The following is a 17,012-nucleotide window of genomic DNA, read 5'->3' as shown; positions in this document are numbered from 1 at the left end:
CCATTTGGTCAAGATAAGGAATTCTTCCCCATCTCCATTCCACTTATACTTTCCTACATCCCAGCAATTCACAGACCCCACTCATATTTGTCAAATGCCTGCAGTGTATAAGGCACGGTAGCCTGCACTGTGTGTATTGTGAAGATGGTGGTGGTGGAGCCCGGTCCAAGGATGGTGTAAAGACCAATAAGGAGCAATTTCTGTCTATGCAGGTACTTGAAACCTCGTGGGCTTCACAAAATAACTCTAACCCAAGAGCATATATGATAAATATGATAATGGAGGCAAAAAGTGTTAATGCTACAGAAAGGGTAGATACATTCTGTCTGCTGGGGCTTTAAAGAAAGTCTTTGTGGAAAAAAAAAACAAACAAACAAGTGGAACCTAATTAAACTTACAAGCTTCTGCACAGCAAAGGAAACTATAAGTAAAACAAAAAGACAACCTATGGAATGGGAAAAAATTTTTGCAGATGAAACTGACAAAGGCTTGATCTCCAGAATATATAAGCAGCTCATACGACTTAATAAGAAACAACCAAACAACCCAATCCAAAATTGGGCAAACAACCTAAACAAGCAATTCCCCAAGGAAGAGATACAAATGATCAATAGGCACATGAAAAAATGCTCAATATCACTAATTATGACAGAAATGCAAATCAAAACTACAATGAGGTATCACCTCACGCCAGTCAGAATGACCATCATTCAAAAATCCACAAATGACAGATGCTGGAGAGGCTGTGGAGAAAGGGGAACCCTCCTACACTGCTAGTGGGAATGCAGTTTGGTGCAGCCACTGTGGAAAACAGTATGGAGATTCCTCAAAAGACTAGGAATAGATTTACCGTATGACCCAGGAATCCCGTTCCTGGGCTTATATCCAGAAGGAACCCTACTTCAGGATGACACCTGAACCCCAGTGTTCGTAGCAGCACTATTTACAATAGCCAAGACATGGAGACAGCCTAAATATCCATCAACGGATGACTGGATAAAGAAGAAGTGGTATATTTATACAATGGAATACTACTCAGCCATAAAAACTGACAACATAATGCCATTTGCAGCAACATGGATGCTCCTGGAGAATGTCATTCTAAGTGAAATAAACCAGAAAGAGAAAGAAAAATACCACAAGAGGTCACTCATATGTGGAATCTAAAACAAACAAACAAACAAACCAACAAACAAAGCATAAATACAAAACAGAAACAGACTCCTGGACATAGAATACAAATTTGTGGTTGCCAAGGAGGTGGAGGGTGGGAAGGGATAGACAGGATTTTAAAATTGTAGGATAAACAAGGTTATACTGTATAGCACAGGGAAATACACACAAGATCTTATGGTAGCTCACAGAGAAAAAATGTGACAATGAATATACGTATGTTCATGTATAACTGAAAAATTGTGCTCTACACTGGAATTTGACACAAAATTGTAAAATGATTACAAATCAATAAAAAAAAAAGCCTTTGTGGAGAAAGCAGTCTGGCCTGGTTGGTAAAAGATGAGAAGATATTTACCAATAAATGTGAATGAAAAGTATTTTATATACAGATTAAATAAATATCATGAATAGATTTGTAGAGATTAGATGTAGAGTCCACTGAGCCCACAGTTAATGGCCTGGTTTGGTCTGAGTATAGGTTATTTAGTCAGTGGGGAAGAATGTGTTACGTGTATAGAAACGTTGGCATCAGATTGTGATGGACTTTGATGCCAAGCTAAAGAGCTGACAATTTTACAAACAAGTAGAACCTATAAAAAGAAAAGCCATAAAATATCCATCATCTAATTTTGTTTTTGTTTTATGTTGTTCTTGTTTTGTTGACTGTATGTATCGTAGAAGCATGTCCATTTCAGTGTATCTTGCCGTCAGCTCCTAGAAGACAGAAATTATACAGTAACTCATGTAGCCTAAGAATTCACCTTTGTACCTGCCGGGGGCTAATCTAAGCACTTGACTTGTATTATATCCTCATAGTAACCCTCTGAGGTAGGCACTATTATCTTCATTTAATACAATGAGGCTGGCACTGAGCAGAAAGCAACCTAGATAAGGTAATGGCCTGGAAAGTCATAAAACTGATACATGAACCAGTTGCCAAAACACAGCCTCCTTATTAAGCTTACTGAATTGAGACTGGAGGACAGAGTTTTGGATGAAGTAGAAGAGGCAGCTTTATTTCTTTGTTGGACAAAGGAGACAAGTGGGCTAATATTTCCAAGACTGTGAGCCTGCTGAGGAGGGGAGGTGTGGGCAGGGGGTGGTTTATAGTAAAAGTTCAAGGAACAGGCCTAGTTTCCATAGAGATCACATACAGGGCAACAAATTGTTGAACCTCCACCTCCACCTCCTCCTCCTCCTCCACATCCTCCTCCACCTCCACCTACTCCTCCTCCACCAACTCCTCCTCCACCTCCTCCTTCTCCTCCACCTCCTCCTACTTCTCCTCCTCCACAACCACCTCCTCCACCACCAACTCCTCCATCTCCTCCTCCACCACCTCCTCCATCTCCTCCTCCTCCATCTCCTCCTCCTCCTCCTCCAACTCCTCCTCCTCCACCTCCTCCTCTTCCACCTCCTCCTCCTCCTCCACTACCTCCTCCTCCTCCTCCACCAAATCCTCCTCCTCCACCACCTCCTCCTCCTCCACCTCCACATCCTGCTCCTCCTCCACATCCACCTCCTCCTCCACATCCTCCTCCACATTCCCCTTCTCCACATCCTCCTCCTCCACATCAACCTTCTCCACGTCCTCCTCCTCCACCTCCACCTCTTCCTCCTCCACCTCCACCTCCTCCTCCTCCACGTTCTCCTCCTGCACCTCCACCTCCTCCACCTCCACCTCTTCCACCTCCAACTTCTCCACATCCACCTCCACCTCCTCCACATCCACCTCAACCTCCTCCACCACCTCCTCCTCCTCCACCACCTCCTTCTCCTCCACCACCTCCTCCTCCTCGTCCACCTCCTCCTCCTCCTCCTCCACGTCCTCCTCCTCCACATCCTCCTCCACATCTTCCTCCTCCTCCACCTCCTCCACCTCCACTTCCTCCTCGTCCACATCCTCCTCCTCCTACGCCACATCCTCCTCCTCCTCCTCCACATCCTCCTCCTCCTCCACCACCTCCTCCTCCACCACTTCCTCCTCCACCTCCTCCTCCTCCACCTTCTCCTTCTCCACATCCTCCTCCTCCACATCCTCCTCCTACCCTCCTAGGGGAGGGTAAACAGTTAAACCAGTGCCTGCCCCGGCTTCAACTATGGATGATGCTAGAAGTAGTAGGAATGAAGGCGGTAGCACCCAGAAGCTCAAGATGTTCATACGGGGAAATGCCATGTCTGGGGCGCCAAACATTAAAGGAACCAGTCAATTTCCGAAGCCCCCAATCATGATTGGTATGACTAATCCTCCTCCACCTCCTCCTCCTCCTCTACCTCCTCCTCTTCCACCTCCTCCTCCTCCACCTCCTCCTCCTCCTCCACCTCCTCCTCCTCCACCTCCAACTCTTCCACCTCCACCTCCTCCACATAGTCCTCTTCCACATCGTCCTACTCCATATCCTCCTCCTCCACATCCTCCTCCTCCACATCCTCCTCCTCCACCACCTCCTCATCCACCACCTCCTCCTCCAATTCCACATCAAGCTACTCCACCTCCTCCTCCTTCACCACATCCTCCTCCACCATCTCCTCCTCCACCTCCACCTTCTGCTCCTCCAACTCCTCCTCCTCCTCTTCTTCCACCTCCTCCTCCTCCACCTCCTCCTCCTCCACATCCTCCTCCTCCACATCCTCCTCCACATCCTCCTCCTCCACATCCTTCTCCACATCCTCCTCCTCCTCCAACTCCTCCTACCCTCCTAGGGGAGGGTAAACAGTTAAACCAGTGCCTGCCCCGGCTTCAACTATGGATGATGCTAGAAGTAGTAGGAATGAGGGGATTAGCAGCCAGAAGCTCATGTTGTTCATACGGAGAAATGCCATGTCTGGGGCGCCAATCATAAAAGGAACCAGTCAATTTCCGAAGCCCCCAATATGATTGGTAAGACTAATCCTTTTCCACTTCCTCCTCTTCCTCCTCCCCCTCCTCCTCCCCAACCTCCTCCTCCTCCCTCACCTCCTCCTCCTACTCCTCCACCACCTCCTCCACCTCCTCCTCCTCCTCCTCCACATCCTCCTCCTCCTCCACATCCTCCTCCTCCTCCTCCACATCCTCCTCCTCCTCCACCACCTCCTCCTCCACCTCCTCCTCCTCCACCACCTCCTCCTCCACCTGAACCTCCTCATTCAACTCCACCTCCTCCACCTCCTCCTCCTCCACCTCCTCCAGATCCTCCTCCTCCTCCACCTCCTACTACCCTCCTAGGGAGGGTAAACAGTTCAACCAGTGCCTGCCCCGGCTTCAACTACGGATGATGCTAGAAGTAGTAGGAATGAGGGGGGGAGCAGCCAGAAGCTCATTTTGTTCATATGGGGAAATGCCATGTCTGGGGAGCCAATCATTAAAGGAACCAGTCAATTTCCGAAGCCCCCAATATGATTGGTAAGACTAATCCTCTTCCACTTCCTCCTCTTCCTCCTCCACCTCCTCCTCCCCAACCTCCTCCTCCTCCCTCACCTCCTCCTCCTACTCCTCCACCACCTCCTCCACCTCCTCCTCTTCCACCTCCTCCTCCTCCTCCACTACCTCCTCCTCCTCCTCCACCAAATCCTCCTCCTCCACCACCTCCTCCTCCTCCAGCTCCACATCCTGCTCCTCCTCCACATCCACCTCCTCCTCCACATCCTCCTCCACATTCCCCTTCTCCACATCCTCCTCCTCCACATCAACCTTCTCCACGTCCTCCTCCTCTACCTATACCTCTTCCTCCTCCACCTCCACCTCCTCCTCCTCCACGTTCTCCTCCTGCACCTCCACCTCCTCCACCTCCTCCACCTCCACCTCTTCCACCTCCAACTTCTCCACATCCACCTCCACCTCCTCCACATCCACCTCAACCTCCTCCACCACCTCCTCCACCACCTCCTCCTCCTCCACCACCTCCTTCTCCTCCACCACCTCCTCCTCCTCGTCCACCTCCTCCTCCTCCTCCTCCACGTCCTCCTCCTCCACATCCTCCTCCACATCTCCCTCCTCCTCCACCTCCTCCACCTCCACTTCCTCCTCGTCCACATCCTCCTCCTCCTACGCCACATCCTCCTCCTCCTCCTCCACATCCTCCTCCTCCTCCACCTCCTCCTCCTCCACCTCCTCCTTCTCCACATCCTCCTCCTCCACATCCTCCTCCTACCCTCCTAGGGGAGGGTAAACAGTTAAACCAGTGCCTGCCCCGGCTTCAACTATGGATGATGCTAGAAGTAGTAGGAATGAAGGCGGTAGCACCCAGAAGCTCAAGATATTCATACGGGGAAATGCCATGTCTGGGGCGCCAAACATTAAAGGAACCAGTCAATTTCCGAAGCCCCCAATCATGATTGGTATGACTAATCCTCCTCCACCTCCTCCTCCTCCTCTACCTCCTCCTCTTCCACCTCCTCCTCCTCCACCTCCTCCTCCTCCTCCACCTCCTCCTCCTCCACCTCCAACTCTTCCACCTCCACCTCCTCCACATAGTCCTCTTCCACATCGTCCTACTCCATATCCTCCTCCTCCACATCCTCCTCCTCCACATCCTCCTCCTCCACCACCTCCTCCTCCAATTCCACATCAAGCTACTCCACCTCCTCCTCCTTCACCACATCCTCCTCCACCATCTCCTCCTCCACCTCCACCTTCTGCTCCTCCAACTCCTCCTCCTCCTCTTCTTCCACCTCCTCCTCCTCCACCTCCTCCTCCTCCACATCCTCCTCCTCCACATCCTCCTCCACATCCTCCTCCTCCACATCCTTCTCCACATCCTCCTCCTCCTCCAACTCCTCCTACCCTCCTAGGGGAGGGTAAACAGTTAAACCAGTGCCTGCCCCGGCTTCAACTATGGATGATGCTAGAAGTAGTAGGAATGAGGGGATTAGCAGCCAGAAGCTCATGTTGTTCATACGGAGAAATGCCATGTCTGGGGCGCCAATCATAAAAGGAACCAGTCAATTTCCGAAGCCCCCAATATGACTGGTAAGACTAATCCTCTTCCACTTCCTCCTCTTCCTCCTCCACCTCCTCCTCCTCAACCTCCTCCTCCTCCCTCACCTCCTCCTCCTACTCCTCCACCACCTCCTCCACCTCCTCCTCCTCCACCTCCTCCTCCTCCTCCTCCACATCCTCCTCCTCCTCCACATCCTCCTCCTCCTCCTCCACATCCTCCTCCTCCTCCACCACCTCCTCCTCCACCTCCTCCTCCTCCACCACCTCCTCCTCCACCTGAACCTCCTCATTCAACTCCACCTCCTCCACCTCCTCCTCCTCCACCTCCTCCAGATCCTCCTCCTCCTCCACCTCCTACTACCCTCCTAGGGAGGGTAAACAGTTCAACCAGTGCCTGCCCCGGCTTCAACTACGGATGATGCTAGAAGTAGTAGGAATGAGGGGGGGAGCAGCCAGAAGCTCATTTTGTTCATATGGGGAAATGCCATGTCTGGGGAGCCAATCATTAAAGGAACCAGTCAATTTCCGAAGACCCCAATCATGATTGGTATGACTAATCTTACTCCTGCACCTCCTTCTCATCTCCACCAACTCCACCTCCTCCTCAACCTCCACCTCCTCCTTCACCTCCACCTCCTCCTTTTGCTCCACTTCCTCCTCCTCAACCTCCTCCTCCTCCATCTCCTCCTCCTCTTCCACCTCCTTCTCCTCCTCCTCCTCCTCCTCCTCCACCTCCTCCTCTTCCACTTCCTCCTCCTCCTCCACCTCCTCCTCCACATTCTCCTCCTCCACATCCTCCTCCTCCACATACTCCTCCTCCTCCTCCACATCCTCCTCCTCCTCCACCACATTTTCCTCCTCCACATCCTCCTCCTCCACATCCTCCACCTTCTCCACCTCCTCCTCCTCCACCTTCACCTCCTCTTCCTCCTCCTCCACCACCTCCTCCTTCTCCTCCACCTCCTCCTCCTCCACCTCTTCCTACTCCTCCACATTCCTTTTAAGGTAGAGAAAGGTAGTACTGCTCTTCCTGGTACTAGAAACCAGGAAAGAACTGAGCGTATTTTGAGATTCCATCGAAAGACTGCTTCTGGCTCTTTCCATTAGAGGCTAAATGCTGCACCAGGTGTAAATCTACTTCCAGCTTGATTTATCCAGTTAATTCTCCATAATTCTACTCTTGAACTCATTGCAGGCTATTTGGAAGACTGGCAGCAATTACTTTCTTTGTTAACAATTGCGTATGAAGTAGCTTTAATTAAATATTACTTTGGAAATTAGACAGAATCTTGAGGATTATTTTAATAATCCTCCTCCACCTCCTCCTCCTGCTCCTCCTCCTCCTCCACCTCCTCCTCCCCTTCCTCCTCCTCCTCCTCCACTTCCTCCACCTCCTCCACATCCTTCTCCTCCTCCACATGCTCATCCTCCACATCCTCCTCCACATCCTCCTCCTCCTCCACCTCCTCCTACACTACTAGGGGAGGGTAAACAGTTCAACTAGTATCTGCCCCGGCTTCAACTATGGATGATGCTAGAAGTACTAGGAATGAGGGGGGTAGCAGCCAGAAGCTCATGTTGTTCAAACGGGGAAATGTCATGTCTGGGGCGCCAAGCATTAAAGGAACCAGTCAATTTCCGAAGCCCCCAATCGTGATTGGTATGAGTAATCCTCCTCCTCCACCTCCTCCTCCTCCTCCACCTCCTCCTCCACCTAATCCTCTTCCACCTGCTCCTCCTCCACCTCCTCCTCCACATTCTCCTCCTCCACATCCTCCTCCTCCTCCTCCTCCTCCACATCCTCCTCCTCCTCCACCACATTCTCCTCCTCCACATCCTCCTCCTCCACATCCTTCTCCTCCACATCCTCCTCCACATCCTCTTCCTCCTCCACCTCCTCCTACCCTCCTAGGGGAGGATAAACAGTTCAACTAGTGCCTACCCCGGCTTCAACTATGGATGATGCTCGAAGTAGTAGGAATGGGGGGGGTAGCAGCCAGAAGCTCATGTTGTTCATACGGAGAAATGTCATGTCTGGGGCGCCAAGCATTAAAGGAACCAGTCAATTTCCGAAGCCCCAATCGTGATTGATATGACTAATCCTCCTCCTCCACCTCCTCCTCCACCTCCTCCTCCTCCCCCTCCTCCTCCACCTCCTCCTCTTCCACCTCCTCTTCTTCCACCTCCTCCTCCTCCTCCACCTCCTCCTCCACATTCTCCTCCTCCACATCCTCCTCCTCCACATCCTCCTCCTCCTCCTCCACATCCTCCTCCTCCTCCACCTCCTCCTCCTCCACCTTCTCCTCCACCTCCTCTTCCACCTCCTCCTTCTCCTTCTCCTCCACCTCCTCCTTCTCCTCCTCCACCTCCTCCTCCTCCACCTCCTCCTCCACCTCCTCCTACTCCTCCACATTCCTTTTTAGATAGAGAAAAGTACTACTGCTCTTCCTGGTCCTAGAAACCAGGAAAGAACGGAGCGTACTTTGAGATTCCATTGAAAGACTGCTTCTGGCTCTATTCATTAGAGGCTAAATGCTGCACCAGTGGTAAATCTACTTCCAGCTTGATTTATCCAGTTAATTCTCCATAATTTAACTCTTGAACACATTGCAGGCTATCTGGAAGACTGGCAGCAATTACTTTCTTTGTTAACAGTTGCGTATGAAGTAGCTTTAATTAAATATTATTTTGGAAATTAGACAGAATCTTGAGAAGTATTGTAATAATCCTCCTCCACTTCCTCCTCCTCCTCCTCCTCCTCCTCCACCTCCTCCTCCACCTAATCCTCTTCCACCTGCTCCTCCTCCACCTCCTCCTCCACATTCTCCTCCTCCACATCCTCCTCCTCCTCCTCCTCCACATCCTCCTCCTCCTCCACCACATTCTCCTCCTCCACATCCTCCTCCTCCTCCTCCTCCACATCCTCCTCCTCCTCCACCACATTCTCCTCCTCCACATCCTCCTCCTCCACATCCTTCTCCTCCACATCCTCCTCCACATCCTCTTCCTCCTCCACCTCCTCCTACCCTCCTAGGGGAGGATAAACAGTTCAACTAGTGCCTACCCCGGCTTCAACTATGGATGATGCTCGAAGTAGTAGGAATGAGGGGGGTAGCAGCCAGAAGCTCATGTTGTTCATACGGAGAAATGTCATGTCTGGGGCGCCAAGCATTAAAGGAACCAGTCAATTTCCGAAGCCCCAATCGTGATTGATATGACTAATCCTCCTCCTCCACCTCCTCCTCCTCCTCCACCTCCTCCTCCTCCACCTCCTCCTCCACCTCCTCCTCTTCCACCTCCTCTTCTTCCACCTCCTCCTCCTCCTCCACCTCCTCCTCCACATTCTCCTCCTCCACATCCTCCTCCTCCACATCCTCCTCCTCCTCCTCCACATCCTCCTCCTCCTCCACCTCCTCCTCCTCCACCTTCTCCTCCACCTCCTCTTCCACCTCCTCCTTCTCCTTCTCCTCCACCTCCTCCTTCTCCTCCTCCACCTCCTCCTCCTCCACCTCCTCCTCCACCTCCTCCTACTCCTCCACATTCCTTTTTAGATAGAGAAAAGTACTACTGCTCTTCCTGGTCCTAGAAACCAGGAAAGAACGGAGCGTACTTTGAGATTCCATTGAAAGACTGCTTCTGGCTCTATTCATTAGAGGCTAAATGCTGCACCAGTGGTAAATCGACTTCCAGCTTAATTTATCCAGTTAATTCTCCATAATTCAACTCTTGAATTCATTGCAGGCTATGCGGAAGACTGGCAGCAGTTACTTTCTTTGTAAACAGTTACGTTATGATGTAGCTTTAATTAAATATTATTTTGGAAATTAGACAGAATCTTGACGATTATTGTAATAATCCTCCTCCACCTCCTCCTCCACCTCCAACTCCTCCTCTTCCACCTCCTCCTCCTCCACCTGCTCCTCCTCCACCTCCTCCTCCACATTCTCCTCCTACACATCCTCCTCTTCCTCCTCATCCACATCCTCCTCCTCCTCCACCACATTCTCCTCCTGCACATCCTCCTCCTCCACATCCTCCTCCACATCCTCCTCCTCCTCCATCTCCTCCACCCTCCTAGGGCAGGGTAAATAGTTCAACAAGTGCCTGCCACGGCTTCAACTAAGGATGATGCTCGAAGTAGTAGGAATGAGGGGGGTAGCAGCCAGAAGCTCATGTTGTTCATACGGGGAAATGTCATTTCTGGGGCGCCAACCATTAAAGGAAGCAGTCAATTTCCGAAGCCCCCAATCGTGATTGATATGACTAATCCTCCTCCTCCACCTCCTCCTCCTCCTCCTCCTCGACCTCCTCCTCCACCTCCTCCTCTTCCACCTCCTCCTCCTCCTCCACCTCCTCCTCCACATCCTCCTCCTCCACATCCTCCTCCTCCACATCCTCCTCCTAGTCCACATCCTTCTACTCCCCCTCCTCCACATCCTCCTCCTCCTCCTCCACATCCTCCTCCTCCTCCACCTCCTCCTCCTCCACCTTCTCCTCCGCCTCCTCTTCCACCTCCTCCTCCACCTCCTCCTCCTCCACATCCTCCTCCTCCTCCTCCTCCACCTCCTCCTCCTCCACCTCCTCCTCCTCCTCCTCCTCCTCCACCTCCTCCTACTCCTCCACATTCCTTTTTAGGTAGAGAAAGGTAGTACTGCTCTTCCTGGTCCTAGAAACTAGGAAAGAACGGAGCGTACTTTGAGATTCCATTGAAAGACTGCTTCTGGCTCTCTTCATTAGAGGCTAAATGCTGCACCAGTGGTAAATCTACTTCCAGCTTGATTTATCCAGTTAATTCTCCATAATTTAACTCTTGAACACATTGCAGGCTATCTGGAAGACTGGCAGCAATTACTTTCTTTGTTAACAGTTGCGTATGAAGTAGCTTTAATTAAATATTATTTTGGAAATTAGACAGAATCTTGAGAAGTATTGTAATAATCCTCCTCCACCTCCTCCTCCTCCTCCTCCTCCTCCTCCACCTACTTCTCCTCCTCCATCTCCTCCTCCTCCTCCTCCACCTCCTCTTCCACCTCTTTCTACTCCTCCACATTCCTTCTTAGGTAGAGAAAGATAGTACTGCTCTTCCTGGTCCTAGAAACCTTGAAAGAACTGAGCGTACTTTGAGATTCCATTGAAACGCTGCTTCTGCCTCTTTTCATTACAGACTAAATGCTGCACCAGTGGTAAATCTACTTCCAGCTTGATTTATCCACTTAATTATCCAGAATTCAACTCTTGAATTCATTGCAGGCTATCTGGAAGACGGGCAGCAATTACTTTCTTTGTTAACAGTTGCGTATGAAGTAGCTTTAATTAAATATTATTTTCGAAATCAGATAGAATCTTGAGGATTATTGTAATAATCCGCCTCCACCTCCTCCTCCTCCACCTTCTCCTCCACCTCTTCCACCTCCTCCTCCACCTCCTACTCCTCCACTTCCTCCTCCTCCTCCTCCACTTCCTCCACTTCCACCTCCTCCACATCCTCCTCCTCCTCCACTTCCTCCTCCTCCACATCATCGTCCACATCCTACTCCTCCTCCACCTCCTCCTACCCTCCTAGGGGAGGGTAAACAGTTCAACTAGTGCCTCACCCGGCTTCAACTATGGATGATGCTAGAAGTAGTAGGAATGAAGGGGGTAGCAGCCAGAAGCTCATGTTGTTCATACGGGGAAATGTCATGTCTGGGGCGCCAAGCATTAAAGGCACCAGTCAATTTCCGAAGCCCCCAATCGTGATTGGTATGACTAATCCTCCTCCTCCACCTCCTCCTCCTCCTCCTCTTCCACCTCCTCCTCCTCCTTCACCTCCTCCTCCACATTCTCCTCCTCCACATTATCCTCCTCCACATCCTCCTCCTCCTCCACCTTCACCACCTCCTCCTTCTCCTCCTCCTCCACCTCCTCCTCCTCCACCACCTCCTCCTACTCCTCCACATTCCTTTTTAGGTAGAGAAAGGTAGTACTGCTCTTCCTGGTCCTAGAAACCAGAAAAGAACTGAGCGTACTTTGAGATTCCATCGAAAGACTGCTTCTGGCTCTTTTCATTAGAGGCTAAATGCTGCACCAGTGGTAAATCTACTTCCAGCTTGATTGATCCAGTTAATTCTCCATAATTTAACTCTTGAACTCATTGCAGGCTATCTGGAAGACTGGCAGCAATTACTTTCTTTGTTAACAGTTGCGTATGAAGTAGCATTAATTAAATATTATTTTCGAAATTAGACAGAATCTTGAGGATTATTGTAATAATCCTCCTCCACCTCCTCCACCTCCTCCTCCACCTCCTCCTCCTCCTCCTCCGCTTCCTCCAACTTCTCCTCCTCCTCCACTTCCTCCACCTCCACCTCCTCCACATCCTCCTCCTCCTCCACATCCTCCTCCTCCACATCCTCCTCCACATCCTTCTCCTACTCCACCTCCTCCTACCCTCCTAGGGGAGGGTAAACAGTTCAACTAGTGCCTCACCCGGCTTCAACTATGGATGATGCTAGAAGTACTAGGAATGAGGGGGGTAGCAGCCAGAAGCTCATGTTGTTCATACGGGGAAATGTCATGTCTGGGGCGCCAAGCATTAAAGGCACCAGTCAATTTCTGAAGCCCCCAATCGTGATTGGTATGACTAATCCTCCTCCTCCACCTCCTCCTCCTCCTCCACACCCTCCTCTTCCACCTACTCCTCCTCCACCTCCTCCTCCTCCACATCCTCCTCCTCCACATCCTCCTGCTCCTCCTCCTCCACATCCTCCTCTTGCTCCACCACATTCTCTTCCTCCATATCCTCCTCCTTCTCCACTTCCTCCACCTTCACCTCCTCCTACTCCTCCTCCTCCACCACCTCCTCCTTCTCCTCCTCCACATTCCTATTTAGGTAGAGAAAGTAGTACTGCTCTTCCTGGTCCTAGAAACCAGAAAAGAACTGAGCGTACTTTGAGATTCCATCGAAAGACTGCTTCTGGCTCTTTTCATTAAAGGCTAAATGCTGCACCAGTGGTAAATCTACTTCCAGGTTGATTTATCCAGTTAATTCTTCATAATTTAACTCTTGAACTCATTGCAGGCTATCTGGAAGACTGGCAGCAATTACCTTCTTTGTGAACAATTGCGTATGAACTACCTTTAATTAAATATTATTTTGGAAATTAGACAGAATCTTGAGGATTATTGTAATAATCCTCCTCCACCTCCGCCTCCTCCTCCTCCTCCTCGTCCTCCACCTCCTCCTCCACCTCCTCCTCCTCCTCCACCTCCTCCTCGTCGTCCTCCACCTCCTCCTCCTCCTCCACCTCCTCCACTTCCTCCTCCACCTCCTTCTACTCCTCCACATTCCTTTTTAGGTAGAGAAAGGTAGTACTGCCCTTCCTGGTCCTAGAAACCTGGAAAGAACTGAGCGTACTTTGAGATTCCATTGAAACGCTACTTCTGCCTCTTTTCATTAGAGGCTAAATGCTGCACCAGTGGTAAATCTACTTCCAGCTTGATTTATCCACTTAATTATCCAGAATTCAACTCTTGAATATATTGCAGGCTATCTGGAAGACTGGCAGCAATTACTTTCTTTGTTAACAGTTGCGTATGATGTAGCTTTAATTAAATATTATTTCCGAAATCAGATAGAATCTTGAGGATTATTGTAATAATCCTCCTCCACCTCTTCCTCCTCCACCTCCTCCTCCTCCTCCTCCACCTCCTCCTTCACCTCCTCCTCCACCTCCACCTCCTCCTCCACCTCCTCCTCCTCCACTTCCTCCACCTCCACCTCCTCCACATCCTCCTACTCCTCCACATCCTCCTCCACATCCTCCTCCTCCTCCACCTCCTCCTACCTTCCTAGGGGAAGGTAAACAGTTCAACTAGTGCCTCACCCGGTTTCAACTATGGATGATGCTAGAAGTAGTAGGAATGAGGCGGGTAGCAGCCAGAAGCTCATGTTGTTCATACGGGGAAATGTCTTGTCTGGGGCGCCAAGCATTAAAGGAACCAGTCAATTTCCGAAGCCCACAATCGTGATTGGTATGACTAATCCTCCTCCTCCACCTTCTCCTCCACCTCCTCCTCTTCCACCTCCTCCTCCTCCTCCTCCACATCCTCCTCCTCCTCCACATCTTCCTCCTCCTCCACCACATTCTCCTCCTCCACATCCTCCTCCTCCACATCCTCCTCCTACTCCACCTCCTCCTCCTCCACCTTCTCCTCCACCTCCTCCTCCTACTCCACCTCCTCCTACTCCTCCACATTCCTTTTTAGGTAGAGAAAGGTAGTACTGCTCTTCCTGGTCCTAGAAACCAGGAAAGAACTGAGCGTACTTTGAGATTCCATCGAAAGACTGCTTCTGGCTCTTTTCATTAGAGGCTAAATGCTGCACCAGTGGTAAATCTACTTCCAGCTTGATTTATCCAGTTAATTCTCCATTATTTAACTCTTGAATTCATTGCAAGCTATCTGGAAGACTGGCAGCAATTACTTTCTTTGTTAACAGTTGCGTATGAAGTAGCTTTAATTAAATAATATTTTGGAAATTAGACAGAATCTTGAGGATTATTGTAATAATCCTCCTCCACCTCCTCCTCCTCCTCCACCTCCCCCTCCTCCACCTCTTCCACCTCCTCCTCCTCCACCTCCTCCTCCTTCACCTCCTCCTCCTCCACCTCCTCCTCCTCCTCCACCTCCTCCTCCTCCTCCACCACCTCCTCCTCCTCCTCCACCTCCTCCACCTCCTCCTCCACCTCCTCCTCCTCCTCCACATCCTCCTCCTCCTCCACATCCTCCTCCTCCTCCACCACCTCCTTCTCCTCCACCACCTCCTCCTGCACCTCCTCCTCCACCTGCTCCACCACCTCCTCCATCTCCTCCACCACCTCCTCCTCCTCCACCTCCTCCTACTCCACCTCCTCCTCCACCTCCTCCTGCTCCTCCACTTCCTCCTCCTCCTCCTCCACCACCTCCTCCTCATCCACCACCTCCTTCTCCACCTCCACTTCCTCCACATCCACCTCCTCCTCCTCCACATCCTCCTCCTCCTCCTCCACATCCTCCTCCTCCTCCACATCCTCCTCTTCCACCTCCACCACCTCCTCCTCACCCACCACCTCTTCCTCCACCTCCACCACCTCCTCCATCTCCTCCACCTCCTCCTCCTCCTCCTCCACCTCCTCCTAGTCCTCCACATTCCTTTTTAGGTAGAGAAAGGTAGTACTGCTCTTCCTGGTCCTAGAAACCAGGAAGGAAGTGAGCGCACTTTGAGATTGCATCGAAAGACTGCTCCTGGCTCTTTTTATTAAAGGCTAAATGCTGCACCAGTGGTAAATCTACTTCCAGGTTGATTTATCCAGTTAATTCTCCATAATTTAATTCTTGAACTCATTGCAGGCTATCTGGAAGACTGGCAGCAATTACTTTCTTTGTTAACAGTTGCGTATGAACTACCTTTAATTAAATATTATTTTGGAAATTAGACAGAATCTTGAGGATTATTGTAATAATCCTCCTCCACCTCCTCCTCCTCCTCCACCTCCTCCTCCACCTCCTCCTGCACCTCCTCCTCCACCTCCTCCACCTCCTCCTCCACCTCCTTCTACTCCTCCACATTCCTTTTTAGGTAGAGAAAGGTAGTACTGCCCTTCCTGGTCCTAGAAACCTGGAAATAACTGAGCGTACTTTGAGATTGCATTGAAACGCTACTTCTGCATCTTTTCATTACAGGCTAAATGCTGCACCAGTGGTAAATCTACTTCCAGCTTGATTTATCCACTTAATTATCCAGAATTTAACTCTTGAATTCATTGCAGGCTATCTGGAAGACTGGCAGCAATTACTTTCTTTGTTAACAGTTGCGTATGATGTAGCTTTAATTAAATATTATTTCCGAAATCAGATAGAATCTTGAGGATTATTGTAATAATCCTCCTCCACCTCCTCCTCCTCCACCTCCTCCTCCTCCTCCACCTCCTCCTCCTCCTCCACCTCCTCCTCCACCTCCTCCACCTCCACCTCCTCCTCCTCCTCCTCCACTTCCTCCACCTCCACCTCCTCCACATCCTCCTACTCCTCCACATCCTCCTCCACATCCTCCTCCTCCTGCACCTCCTCCTACCTTCCTAGGGGAGGGTAAACAGTTTAACCAGTGCCTCACCCGGTTTCAAATGGATGATGCTAGAAGTAGTAGGAATGAGGCGGGTAGCAGCCAGAAGCTCATGTTGTTCATACGGGGAAATGTCTTGTCTGGGGCGCCAAGTATTAAAGGAACCAGTCAATTTCCGAAGCCCACAATCGTGATTGGTATGACTAATCTTCCTCCTCCACCTCCTCCTCCACCTCCTCCACCTCCTCCTCCACCTCCTCCACCTCCTCCTCTTCCACCTCCTCCTCCTACTCCTCCGCATCCTCCTCCTTCTCCACCACATTCTCCTCCTCCACATCCTCCTCCTCCACATCCTCCACCTTCACCACCTCCTCCTCCTCCTCCACCACCTCCTCCTTCTCCATCTCGTTCACCTCCTCTTCCTCCACCTCCTCCTCCTCCACCTCCTCCTACTCCTCCACATTCCTTTTTAGGTAGAGAAAGGTAGTACTGCTCTTCCTGGTCCTAGAAACCAGAAAAGAACTGAGCGTACTTTGAGATTCCATCGAAAGACTGCTTTAGGCTCTTTTCATTAGAGGCTAAATGCTGCACCAGTGGTAAATCTACTTCCAGCTTGATGTATCCAGTTAATTCTCCATAATTTAACTCTTGAACCCATTGCAGGCTATCTGGAAGACTGGCAGCAATTACTTTCTTTGTTAACAGTTGCGTATGAAGTAGCTTTAATTAAATATTATTTTGGAAATTAGACAGAATCTTGAGGATTATTGTAATAATCCTCCTCCACCTCCTCCTCCTCCTCCACCTCCCCCTCCTCCACCTCCTCCACCTCCTCCT

The 17,012-nt window shown here is 50.6% G+C and overlaps 1 long non-coding RNA gene across 1 annotated transcript in view; it reads right to left on the bottom strand.

Moving 5' to 3' along the window:
- Window positions 1–1,538: 1,538 nt before the first annotated feature.
- LOC140694521 (uncharacterized) overlaps window positions 1,539–17,012 on the bottom strand; it is a 96,427-nt gene continuing 80,953 nt past the window's right edge. Inside the window, exon 2 of the long non-coding RNA XR_012070140.1 lies at window positions 1,539–1,890. This is a non-coding gene — a long non-coding RNA (uncharacterized lncRNA). The remainder of the gene's footprint in view (window positions 1,891–17,012) is intronic.

The sequence above is a fragment of the Vicugna pacos genome, unplaced genomic scaffold (assembly GCF_048564905.1).
Source record: "Vicugna pacos unplaced genomic scaffold, VicPac4 scaffold_21, whole genome shotgun sequence".
Lineage (NCBI taxonomy): Eukaryota > Metazoa > Chordata > Mammalia > Artiodactyla > Camelidae > Vicugna > Vicugna pacos.
The sequence above is the reverse complement of the archived record's forward strand: the minus strand, read 5'-3'. Positions and strand labels throughout refer to the sequence as shown.